This window comes from Camelus bactrianus, chromosome 12, assembly GCF_048773025.1.
Source record: "Camelus bactrianus isolate YW-2024 breed Bactrian camel chromosome 12, ASM4877302v1, whole genome shotgun sequence".
Classification (NCBI taxonomy): Eukaryota; Metazoa; Chordata; class Mammalia; order Artiodactyla; family Camelidae; genus Camelus; species Camelus bactrianus.
In genome coordinates this window covers 7,983,114-7,994,580 of record NC_133550.1, presented here as the reverse complement: position 1 = coordinate 7,994,580, position 11,467 = coordinate 7,983,114, and the positions used below count along the sequence as shown (strand labels likewise).

General features: G+C 46.5%; 1 long non-coding RNA gene across 7 annotated transcripts in view; it reads right to left on the bottom strand.

Moving 5' to 3' along the window:
• Positions 1-10,378: 10,378 nt before the first annotated feature.
• The window catches only part of LOC105062151 (uncharacterized), a 133,117-nt gene continuing 132,028 nt past the window's right edge, over positions 10,379-11,467 (bottom strand). For all 7 annotated transcript variants that reach the window (XR_012510539.1, XR_012510538.1, XR_012510537.1 and 4 more), the window contains one exon: positions 10,379-10,692. This is a non-coding gene — a long non-coding RNA (uncharacterized LOC105062151). The remainder of the gene's footprint in view (positions 10,693-11,467) is intronic.

Below are 11,467 nucleotides of genomic sequence, written 5' to 3'. Positions count from 1 at the left end.
TTCTTGCTATCAATCCTTCACTTAATATGGAACTTCATGAATTCCAGCTGTTAGCCCCATAATTTCTCTCCACATATGAATTCTGGGCTTTTCCCTTGTCCCTAAATCCTTCCCATCTGTCAGTCGTGGGGGCCTGGAGTGAAGGGCAGGAGACAGGAGGCTCCGAGCTACCCTCTGCCCAAGGGCTAAGGCCTGCGTGGAACCACTGACCAGCCGCAAGTGCCCTGCCGCGGACACGTGCTCTCTCTTCTTGCGAGGCCTTCTGCCCTCCAGGCTGTGGCAGCCACCTGCTCCTTATTTTCCTGAACTGTTCTTCAGTTCACCATGCTAAAACACACACACGCACATGCACACACACACAGAGTACAATTTTTTCAGCTGAAACCGCCCTTAGACTGTCTACATTCTGCCTTTGTTTATAGAGACTCTGCGGTGTTCCTGGACAAGGGAAGACGAGGGGAAAACCACCCACTTCATCTTCAATTTAACCTTTTACAATCAAGCTCTCTTTCAGTACACCAGGAAAATACGATTCATATGGGAAAGACATGAGTCATAAGAAATGGAACAGTGGGCTCCAAATACTCTAAAGCACACACCAGTAAAAGGCTGCAGTTTTTAAGCTAGGAATATTTGTTTAAAATGAAATTGCATTGAATGTAGCTTCTAACATTAAGAGTGTCCCGTACTGTCACAGTTGACTTGAAAGCAGGAATCCTAGGATGCTTAAATTTTGCCAGTTCAGGTTGCCCCTCAGTCGAGGCTCGGGGGTCCCTCGCGCGCTCTGCCTCTCCATCTCGGCACATGTGATGGGAACCAGACCACCTCAAAGTGCCCTGAAGCCTTCTCTGACTCCTCCGCCTGACGGAACGCTGATCACACTCTTCTCTGGACCCTTTCTCCATCCATCGCAGCCCACACCGCCTTAGGATTGCTCGGCTACGTCTTCAGCCTCCCCAGTCAGGCTGGCTGGCGTTCTTTAAAGTCAGGAAGATACTGTATTCACCTGGATGCTCCCTACCTCCAGCCCCTGGCACAGAGTCTGCCAAATCCTGGTGTTTGCTGGTGAAACTCACCAGTGACAAGGTATGTCTGGAGAATTAGGGAGAGTGCATGTGTCAAGTATATGTGCAATGTTCATCTGAAATCATTTTTCCACAACCCTCACACTTCTCTTACTCTCTGCCCTAAAATCTTCCCTGGACCGACTGTATTTAGAGGGTTTATTTAATTCCGAGCACCAGCTCTTAAAAGGTAGGTGGAGAGACTGGAGCATGTCCAGAGCCCAGCAGAGAGCCTGGTGGGTAGCAGATGTGTCAGATACCTCTTGTGCCGCATTTCAGATTCTTCTGGTCCCACCTGTTGCCAATTCCAGCCACTGCCCCAGGACCAGATCGACTTCCCAGAGGTGTACCTGTCTGCACTTGCCTCAGAAACAGCCCCCTGCCTTTCATTTCCCCCTCAGGGCTTCACTGCTGAGATAGAGGGGAGGCTGGCGGAACTCCGCCGACAGTGAGGGAGAGTTAAGGCCCCACTGGGATGGGAGCCAATGAGTAAATGCTTCCCTTGGACAGACAGCCTGGAGACACTTCCCATACGGCTCCTTGGGCCCCGCCATAGAATGCTGCACCCTGTCCCCCCAGGCAATGGCCAACCTGAAAACGCATCTTTTACTGACTCTCCCCCCTCCCTTGTGTGGCTCCCCCATCCCTCGCCTCTGCTCCCTATACACGTAAGCTTTGACCCATACTTGAATGAACGGATAAGGATGTTGAAAGTCTACAGATGGTACATCAAGACCCAGGGCAAGATTTGCTTTTAAAAAGAAGGACCTTGAAACAATGTGGAGCTTGTCACGTGGAAGGAAGAGGAGATTTTGTGTTGCTCCAGTCAAGTTAAACTAGACCCATAAATGAAAGTGACAAGGAGGCAGACTCTAACCCAACCAGGAGCTCAGGAAATGCTCAACAACCAGAGCCGCCTCGCTGCCGGCCCGAGTCCCGGCGGCCGGCTCCCCTCTCAGGTCCATCCTGCACAGGACTCGCAGAATCTTCCTTAGGCAACAGCCCTGCAATCCAGGCATCCCCGGTATGAACACCTCTAACAGCCTGCAACCCACTCAAGGACCAAGTTCACGCTCTGGCGCTGGGAATGTCTGGCAGGTCAATGAGCCGACCTGTGAGTGAGGAGCGTTCTGCCACGAGGAGCGTTCAAGCTATCGCCAATTTGGCAGATTTGTTATAAATGAGATTCCCTCCCAGTCCTTGTCTCCAGGGGCCTGCTAGCCACGTCCACTCTGGTGTTCCATGGCCACTCTGTACTTAGTCCCTCCAAAATGGAGTTCAGTCAGGTCCTCCCCAACCCGCACCAGCTTACTTTCTTGACTTCTTCTTCACTTCTGAAGTGGCACTTCCCCATCCCCTGGTGAGCCCCCGGCCACGGGCAAGGCCCTGCTCAAATGGCAGCCCACCACCAAGTCTTCCCAGTTCACCCTCTTCTGTTTTTTTCGTGTCTACATTATAACACCCAACGCACAATTACGGGTACAGGAAAAGGAAACAAGTCTTTGAACACTCTAAATACAGAGACCATGGCTCACACTTTTTTTTTTAACAATCTCAGCACCTAAACAGTGTCCTCAACATAGTACACACTCAGAAAGTACTTGGTCAATGAATCACTGAAAGAATAAAGCAATGTTAAGGGACGTGATTCCTCAGATCACCACACTGTGAACCCTGAGAGTCATTGCCCCTCCCATCAAACCCAGAGTTAACCCCCCCGTCTGTCTTCCTTCTTTCTTCTAATCCCTCACATTTCTCCTGGTTTATGTCTCCACCCCCACTGATCCAGTCAAGGCTGGGCCTTGAATCTCATTCAGTAACTTCCCAGCCAGGGTCCCGACCTCCAGGCACTTTTAATACCTCTTAACATCCGTTCACTGTGGGTAAAAACATCAGCTTATTCTTGCTAAAAATCCCACCAGCAGCTTCCCCTCTACCCATGAGATAAAACCCGAGTGCAGGAGCTCAGTGGTCTCTGGTCCTGTCTTTCCCAGTTTAGTTTCCATATTCCTTACATCAAACTGGGGTGTGCTGCTCCCTGTACCCCCAAATGTGCCTGCTGCGTTTCTTCTGCCCAGCCACACCCTGCACTTTTTAAAGAACCAGTTTGAATTCCCTCACCCCATGAAGACTTTCCTCATGACCAAGTCCCAGCCGCTCACTCCATTCTCTGAAATTCTAATGTACTCATCACCCACAACCGTCCTCTAAGAGTGTCCCTCACAAGAAAAAATGAAGGAACCACTTAGTGGCATCAAATAAGTTTGTTAAGTTTGGGGGATGGATATCTATACCTGTATCTATGTCTGTATATAAAATGACAACAATGAACAACTTTTGAAGGTGTGTACCAGCCATTAGCTTTACATCTATTGTCGTTCCAATGAATCCTCATGTCGGGGAGGGGGAAATTTTCCCCCTACCCTTCTCGAGTTCTTCTGGTTGGTCTAATAATTAAATTGACACAAGATGGATTAACAGGAGAGAATCAAATCTCATTTCATATGTGCTAAGGGCATATGCATGAAGGTCTCGTAGATGGAGGACCTAAAGAAATGACCAAAGCAGACAGCTTTTATATGTTTTAGGTGAAGAAACAATAAATCTGTGAAGAACTGAAAAGACAAAGAAGGTTGGGCTTGGGGTAGTAAATTAGTAAAGAAGTAACCAGGTTTGTTTGCACAGCCTTCTCAGCCCTCAATTTCCTGTGTCTGATGACAAGGCTGTGTGTCTGATGACAAGGCTGTGTCTCTGCCTCCTGGCACAGCGAGGGTACCTTTCACACGGGAGATTTACTTCCTGTTTTCAGAGGGGCAGACGGGGAGGGTCAGAGCAGCTCTCTTGCACTGGCTGTTTCTTGAATAACTTTAATCCAGAAAAATCAATGTGGCACTTTGGTGTATTCTGGGGAGACTGCCCTGAGCCCCAGCACTCAGAACAGCCCTAAGAGGTACTATTCATATCTGGTCTACAGAGAAAAATAGGCAAGTTGAGGTATTTGACCCCCTTACGCCTCAATTTTCTTATCTGTAAACTAGGATTCAAATCCAGGCAGGGCTTGTGATCTGCCCTTCTTGACGAGGTAGAGTCAGCTGAATTTTCAGGCATAGAAAATGGAACCCTAACGTCACAGCTTGCTGCCACCGATACCGTTTTTGCGCCTCCACACATGGGAAGTTCTCTCAGAGCAAACACCAGTCCAGTTCCCATCCGGGAGCACAGGGAATGCCCAACCCCCAATAAAGGGCTTGATTTTTTTTTTTTTTTTGTATTATTAAAGGACTATTTTACTAGCATGCACAAGGTCCTGGGTTCAGTCCCTAGCACTTCCATTAAAATAAATAAACAAACCTAATTACCTTCCTCTCAAAAGAAGGACTATTTCAAATGTATAAAAATATTATGTTGTCATTATTCCTAGGCCTCTCCTCACCTATTAATTTATTTTATTTTCACAACAGTGCTCAGGTAGGATCCGGCAAGGAACAGGCTTCCAGCATCTCAAACATCTCACCCCACCGTGCGCCGACCTCACTCCACCTGACACCGGGGGCCCTGCCAGCATCTCCGCGAGGGGCTTGGTCGTCCGCACTGAGTCACTTCCCTTTATTTCACTCAGTCGCCACTGGACTGTCAACCCCAGAGAGATATGAAATATTAACTATTCTTTTAGGGAAAAAAAATAAAGGCTTTCTGATGCATCTACCTTGAATGCATATTTGGGCCCCTGTTTTGCGGAAATTAAATCACCGTCTTTCTGAAGTGACTTGCCAGAGGAATACATGCTATTGCACAAGTCAAGCCCCTACTCCTTGTGTTACTACTTCGTTATTCTTCCCCTTTCTGCGTATCCAGTCAGGTCACCTGTTTGCATTCGGTATTCGAACACTAGCATTGAAACATAAAATATAATAGGTCTTTTTACGTCTCCTGGTGGGTATGTGTAAGGAAGTTATTCACACACAGGCTCAGCTGTACCCTTGACTGGATAGAACTTAGTCCCCTGGTCTGTGAAGGCCACAGTTTTTGTTCTCCAAGCCTTCACCTAACTAACAGGCTTTGGTATGCCTATCAGCAGCAGTCTGCTTGCTCTCAAAAACTCCCTCTGGTCTGCAGGGGAGGCTGTTTCCAGTGAATTTTTCTGTTCTTTCCCATGGTCCCTTTCCTGATCAGTGTTTTAGTCTAGCTACTTGACTTTCAAATTACTTTGTAATTATGAAATGTTTAGCTAATGTTAGCTTTATTCCAAAAAGCGACTTTCACCGGTGCCATCTTCGTCTTTGTTCCTTTCCTTGGCGACGTGACAGCCAGACGTGAAATGAATCGTGCCCTGATTGTAGCAGTGCCGCCTGAGCTGGCTAGCTGTTCTTCTTTGAGGAAGCATCAATTAAAAAAAAGAAAAAGCATTCAAGCTGGTGGATAAAAGAATCAGGATCTCTTAGCCTGGAAAAGTGTGGAGGGGTGACTACCATGGCTTTTAAGCACACAGGAGATAATGGCTGGTTGTCGGCAACTTCAGGGAGAACAGAACAAAAGGAAATAGGTTTCAAGAGGGAACGTGGAGATTCTGAACAGAGATAAGGAATGAATTACAATCTAGAGACAGGACCGGGGCAGCGTGCAGAGGGGACAGATCCCTGGTGCATGTGGTGCTCTGCAGGTTCCCAGGAGGGCCCCGGCTCCGCCACAGGCTTCTCCTCTCTGCTGGCCTTTAGAGAGCTCCCAGTCTCCTCCATCACTCATCCTTCCCACACTCCCTAACACTCTCTTTTAAAATCAAATAGTTTTGTGATGCACTAAGTCACAGGCGTATCAGTATGGCTCACAGGATCAGCAACATAATTTGCGAGGCCCGGGATGAACTGAAAACAGAGAGCCCCTCGTTCAAAAAGTAAGGATTTCAAGGCAGCAAAAGCAGAGCACTAAAACCAACAAGAGGCCCTTCTAAACGCAGCGCCCGGGGCAGCGGCACAGGTCACACACCCGCGGGTGGCCCTGGCCCTGATGGCTCAGGCTGCTAAGGTGCAGAGAACAAGGAGGCTGGACCACGTGGCCTCCAAGATCCCTTAAGAACCTGTCAAACAATGGACCAAGCATGGACCAAGCAGGTTCGTGAGGTCATGGTGGTGGGAGAAGGGCTTCGCGAGGAGGGGAGGACAGAAGAGAACATGCCAATCCGCCCTGCAGCCGTGGGAGGGTCTGGCTGAGGGGCGAGCACGGGGACGCCTGCAAAGTCGGTGCAGCGCCCGGCCACCCCTCTGCGGAGGTCCCTCTTCCCTAGTACCTCCAGTCGGTCCTCAGCCTCCAGCCCCTGAGCGCGCGCCAGGACGAGCCCTCTCTTCTCAGCACTGCCCGCGCCCCAGGACCCTGCGTCTCAGCCTGTGGCCTGTGTCTCTCTCTATTCCCACTCTCTGGGCTGCAAAATTGATGAGGCTGATGCGAGCTCTGGTGGTAAGGGCTAATCACGTCGCAACACCTAAATCTATTCTTTCTAAACTGGTTCCCTTAAAAGGAAAGAAAAGATCAAATCCAACCCTCCAGGGCCTCGGAGAACAGCCTAAAGTGGAATCAGGTAAGTCCAAAGTTTAATTTAATGTGGGTTCTTTCATCGTAAACATCTAGGTGAATTCTACCCTCCAGGCGATAATATACTTGTGTCTATTTTCATATTTTTAAGGAACTGTAATATGTCAAGTTACTTATAGCAAGAACAAAATATGTTATCTACGTTCTCGTTTTTCTCCAGGCATAAACAAAATATTTGATCCAGTGCCAGTGTGACAAGAAGCCACACCGATACGCGGGAGCCAATTGGTATTTATTTTATTGGTTTTTTTAATTTGGAATAATTAGAAGTTCAAAAACACCGGTTCATAAGGTGACAAAACTCATTTTTCAAAGACTGGCTGTGGGGTTCGGCCAAGGCCAGTCTATCCCCTCAGCTCTGGAAAGTTCGTACCAGCCCTTGGGACCCATAAAATTAGCATACGTTCTTCCAGAACAAAATGTCTGGTTCATTTTGATGTAACCGATTCTCTCATAGCCCAGTTTCTTGATAACACAAAAGAAGTAAGTACCAGCTCTTCCAACCATGTACTCTTTGAGTTGGCAAGAAAGGATGAAGCTGGCCAACACAGAAAAGGTGGGTTTAGTGGATGTCCGTGTGCATTCTGTGCATTTTTGTCACGAAAACATTTATGAGAACAGACACTCCAACCTCACCCCTGCCCCACTGACCTCTACACATACGAGCTAATGCTCCACATTCATTCCGAGGCTTTGTCACACCCCCGGCGGGAAAATGCGGGTCAATGTCCTCTAGACAACATTTGCCTGTTCATTACTGGTTGCCTTTTAATGAACACCGACAAGAAGGTCAGTGTCAGGGACCAAGCACAACACCCGAGGCCACGCATGGCTGTCCCAGTCACACCGACGTTCCTGGAGGGGTGATTGTCTCACTGGGTCGTCATGAGGGACCGATGCACTCAGCGCTCCAAGTTAGAAAGGTTCGCTAATAGTAGCTCTTTTACAGATGCTGTTTTCTTTAATCCTCTTAAGAATCTCATGATTAACAAGTTAATAAGCCCAAACTACCAAATAACAGCTGGAATTTTACCCCAGTTCAATCAAATGCAGAGCCTGTGCTTACACTCTCCACTGCGTTTGTGACCGAGCAGGGGACCCCGAGGGGCCTTCCCCGGACAGACCTCCATGTCCTCCGCCTGCTTCTTGTCTGCAGGGAAACTGGAGCCTCCGATGTCTTCCCTGAGTTCCAAAGAGCAAGATGTAATCAGAGAAGGGAGAAAATGTAGAAACAGGAAAAGAGCCAAGCGAGACAAAATAATAACAGTTTAGCCATTACAGTCAAGGGCCCTTGGCTCCTTCTCAAGGGCTGTAGGTGCGATTCTGAGCCATCTCCACTTCCTCAAAGAGGCCTTGGCTGACCACCCCAGTCCCGCACTCCTGCCCCTGGACCCCAGCACCCTGCCCGTCTCGCACGGAGCGCTTCTCGCCATCAGCAGTTTTCTTAGTTACCACCTGTCTCCCCTACCAGGATGTCCGCCTCCTGAGCCCTGGGACCTGGCACGGCGCCTGGCTCCTCGGCCGCCCTCGGGTGGCCACTGGGTGCATCAGTCCACTGCACCACGCAGCCCCTGGTGCACCGGCTGTCTTCGGGGAGCACCGTCCCGAGCCGGACGCACCCTCGTTGCGGCAGCACGTCAATCGCACTGGCGTATACTTCTGTTATGTCCACTGCTGGTGCCTATCACATGTTACGTGCTTGCTGTACACCAGGTACTAACCATTTGATACACATTATTCCATTTACCACTGTTTCGATCTTTATTTTAAAGAAGAGGATCCCAGAATTAATTTAATGAGGTTATAGGGCTTAAAAGTCAGACAGCTAGTAAGTGGTAGGACCAGAGCCCGAATCCAGTTTTGTCTGACTCCTAAACACCACCGTGACATCCTCCCTCCCCTGTCAAAAGCATTTCCAAGCGTCTCATTTAAACGTCTGAGAAACACTGAACTAAACAATGGAAACCCCAACTGCGTGAAGAAAACATTTCTAAACAGCTGTGGAGGATTCTGGATTACAGGCAGGAAGGTGAATGCACCCTGTGAAGGCAAAATGGAAAGCGCTTTTCCAAAAAAGAAAAGCCTTAGCCAGCAGGTCGTCCCCTGTTCACGGTGTGTCAGGACACTCGTCAGTCACCCCACTTCCGGGAGACCCAGTGGTGAATGTGGCCTCCCAAAGCCGGGACAGGGGGTGGGTTTGCAAGAAATGCACTGACTGAGAGAAAACGGCTGCCAAGCGCAGCAGGACTCCCCGCACGACGCTCAGCCCTGCCTGCTGCGCGCAGCCTCTGCCCGCCGAGCGTTCAGCAAAATTAGGGAAACGGAGCTGGACGCTTTAGGCAGAGCAAGAATCCTGCAGAGTTTTTAAGGGTACTGTAGACTGCTGGTGTGGTCCGTGGGTTTCCAACATGCATCGCATACCCTGTCTTCTACTCCTGATAAATTCAGGGTCCATGATAAATAATGGGCAATCAACTTTGAGATTCACTGAGAGACGCGCTGAGTTGGGGGAAATTTTGGTGAATCCGGCCAGAATGCTAGAGGAATAAGAACACCCAGGGAACCACGTGACCCGGGGTGTGGAAGGTAAACACGCTCTTGAGAGGCGGCTGTGACACCACTTTTCAAGGCCAAAAATAGTAAAAAGAGGATGAGAGAAAAAGATGAGGTTTTTGAAGCAACATACAATTTAGAGCTTCCTGGTTTATAGTCAAATGAATGTAAGACCAGTGGGAAAGCTAAGGACCTGGACCATCAGGTCACTTAGGCATTTCAGACGATGCTGTACGAAGCATGCAGCCTATTAATACTGGAGTCTACATGTCCTTTTCTAATTCTTAATATTTGATCATTTTTCAGACAGAAAAACAGTCTTTATCCCCCCTGAATTTACCAGGGAGAAATTCTTTCAAAGACACAGCAGTGTATCCCTCGAATCTGTTGGATCTTCTGCAGTTAACTGTAAAATGGTCCTTATACATGTACATTTCATGTGTCATTAATTAATTTTAATACTTCAATACTAATGAGTTCTTCTAGAAGCCATATTTCTGTACCGCTGGGAAACAATCAAAAAAAAAAAAAAAAAAAAAAGCTGAACCAGAAGTAGAAAAGGTTAGTCCTCTATTATTCTCTCACCACAGAAAGCACGGAGCAATCCTGTTTTAATAGCAGAATAAATGGTATAGTGCTAATGTTTCACACTAATAAATTAAATTTGAGTCGCCGATGTAAAATAGAAACATTTCTGATAGTTATGGCCTGGAATTTGGAATCTGAAAAATAAGTACAATCTCTGGAAAATGTTTCTTTGTATTTAAAAAAGGAGGCTATCATTTTAACATTTCTCTTAACTTTGCTAAAAATAATAACCGTGACAGAATGCTTTTGCCCCTGCTAACATGGATGCCAAATGGGAAAAATATTAAAGAACCACAGTGACCCCTACTGGGAAGAAGCAGGATTGTTCCTCATATGCAGTAACTAGTTAACTGCTAAGAGCATTTGAGGGCAAAAACATTCTCTTTCTACAAATGAAATAGGAAGAATAGTATTGTTGCTTACAAAAAATAATATAATATTCATGCCTGGACCCAACTTGCTTTCTTACTAGCAGTTTTATGTTTTTAAGTGATAGTTTATGTGTTTGTAATTGTGCCATGTGCATGATTTTGCATGATGACCTTAAACATGACAACTCAGGCATTTCCTCACATTATTCAAAAATCTTCATAAACATTTTTTTGTGATGTGCTATGATTTATTTAACTTTTTCATTTTCTAAGAAACTTTCAAAGAATTAAAAATATTTTAAAAGAAACAAACATTTTACAAAGGAATCCAAATAGGATTCGTGCAGCATTTCAAGGTAAGGGAAGTCCTTGGGCAGTTACTTTAAGAAACTCATACTTTCTGGCTTACTTCACTTAGAATGACATTCTCCAGGAGCATCCATGTTGCTGCAAATGGCGTTATGTTGTCAGTTTTTATGGCTGAGTAGTATTCCATTAAAATACCATGTGAGATCGCTCATATGTGGAATCTAAAAAAACAAAAACAAAAACAAAAAAACAAAGCATAAATACAAAACAGAAATAGACTCATAGACATAGAATACAAACTTGTGGTTGCCAAGGGGGCGGAGGGTGGGAAGGGATAGACGGGATTTCAAAATTGTAGAATAGATAAACAAGATTATACTGTATAGCACAGGGAAATATACACAAGATCTTGTGGTAGCGCACAGAGAAAAAAATGTGACAATGAATGTATGTATGTTCATGTATAACTGAAAAATTGTGCTTTAGTCTGTAATTTGACACAACATTGTAAAATGATTATAAATCAAAAAATGTTAAAAAAAAAAGAAACTCATAGAGATGATTTGTAATCAAAATATCAATTATTCAATGATCCCTACTCTATTCAAACTTAATGTTAAATACACTCTGTGAAGGAGCCAACAAAAGAAGGGATGCTGGAGGGACATGATCAAGGTAATTTAAAAGCGCAAATGATGCAAGTACAAACGATGCGAGTACAAACGATGCAAGACGGTGCACTGAAGTAAATAACACAATGGTCTAAGGAAATCCTAAGGGTGGAAGCAGCCAGCCCTCTAGGAAAGCAATCAGGAGAGCCGTCAAAGAGAATGGCAGCTGCAGACGAGAGGAAAGATATATTCAAGACAGAGTGAATAACAGAAGCAAATTACAGAGGCAGGAGCTCAAACGGTTCTCCCAAAGGACCGAGAGGAGATGGTTCCAGCAGAGGGTTTAGGGTTTCCTGTCACACAAGGGAAGGGGGCAGAAAGGACA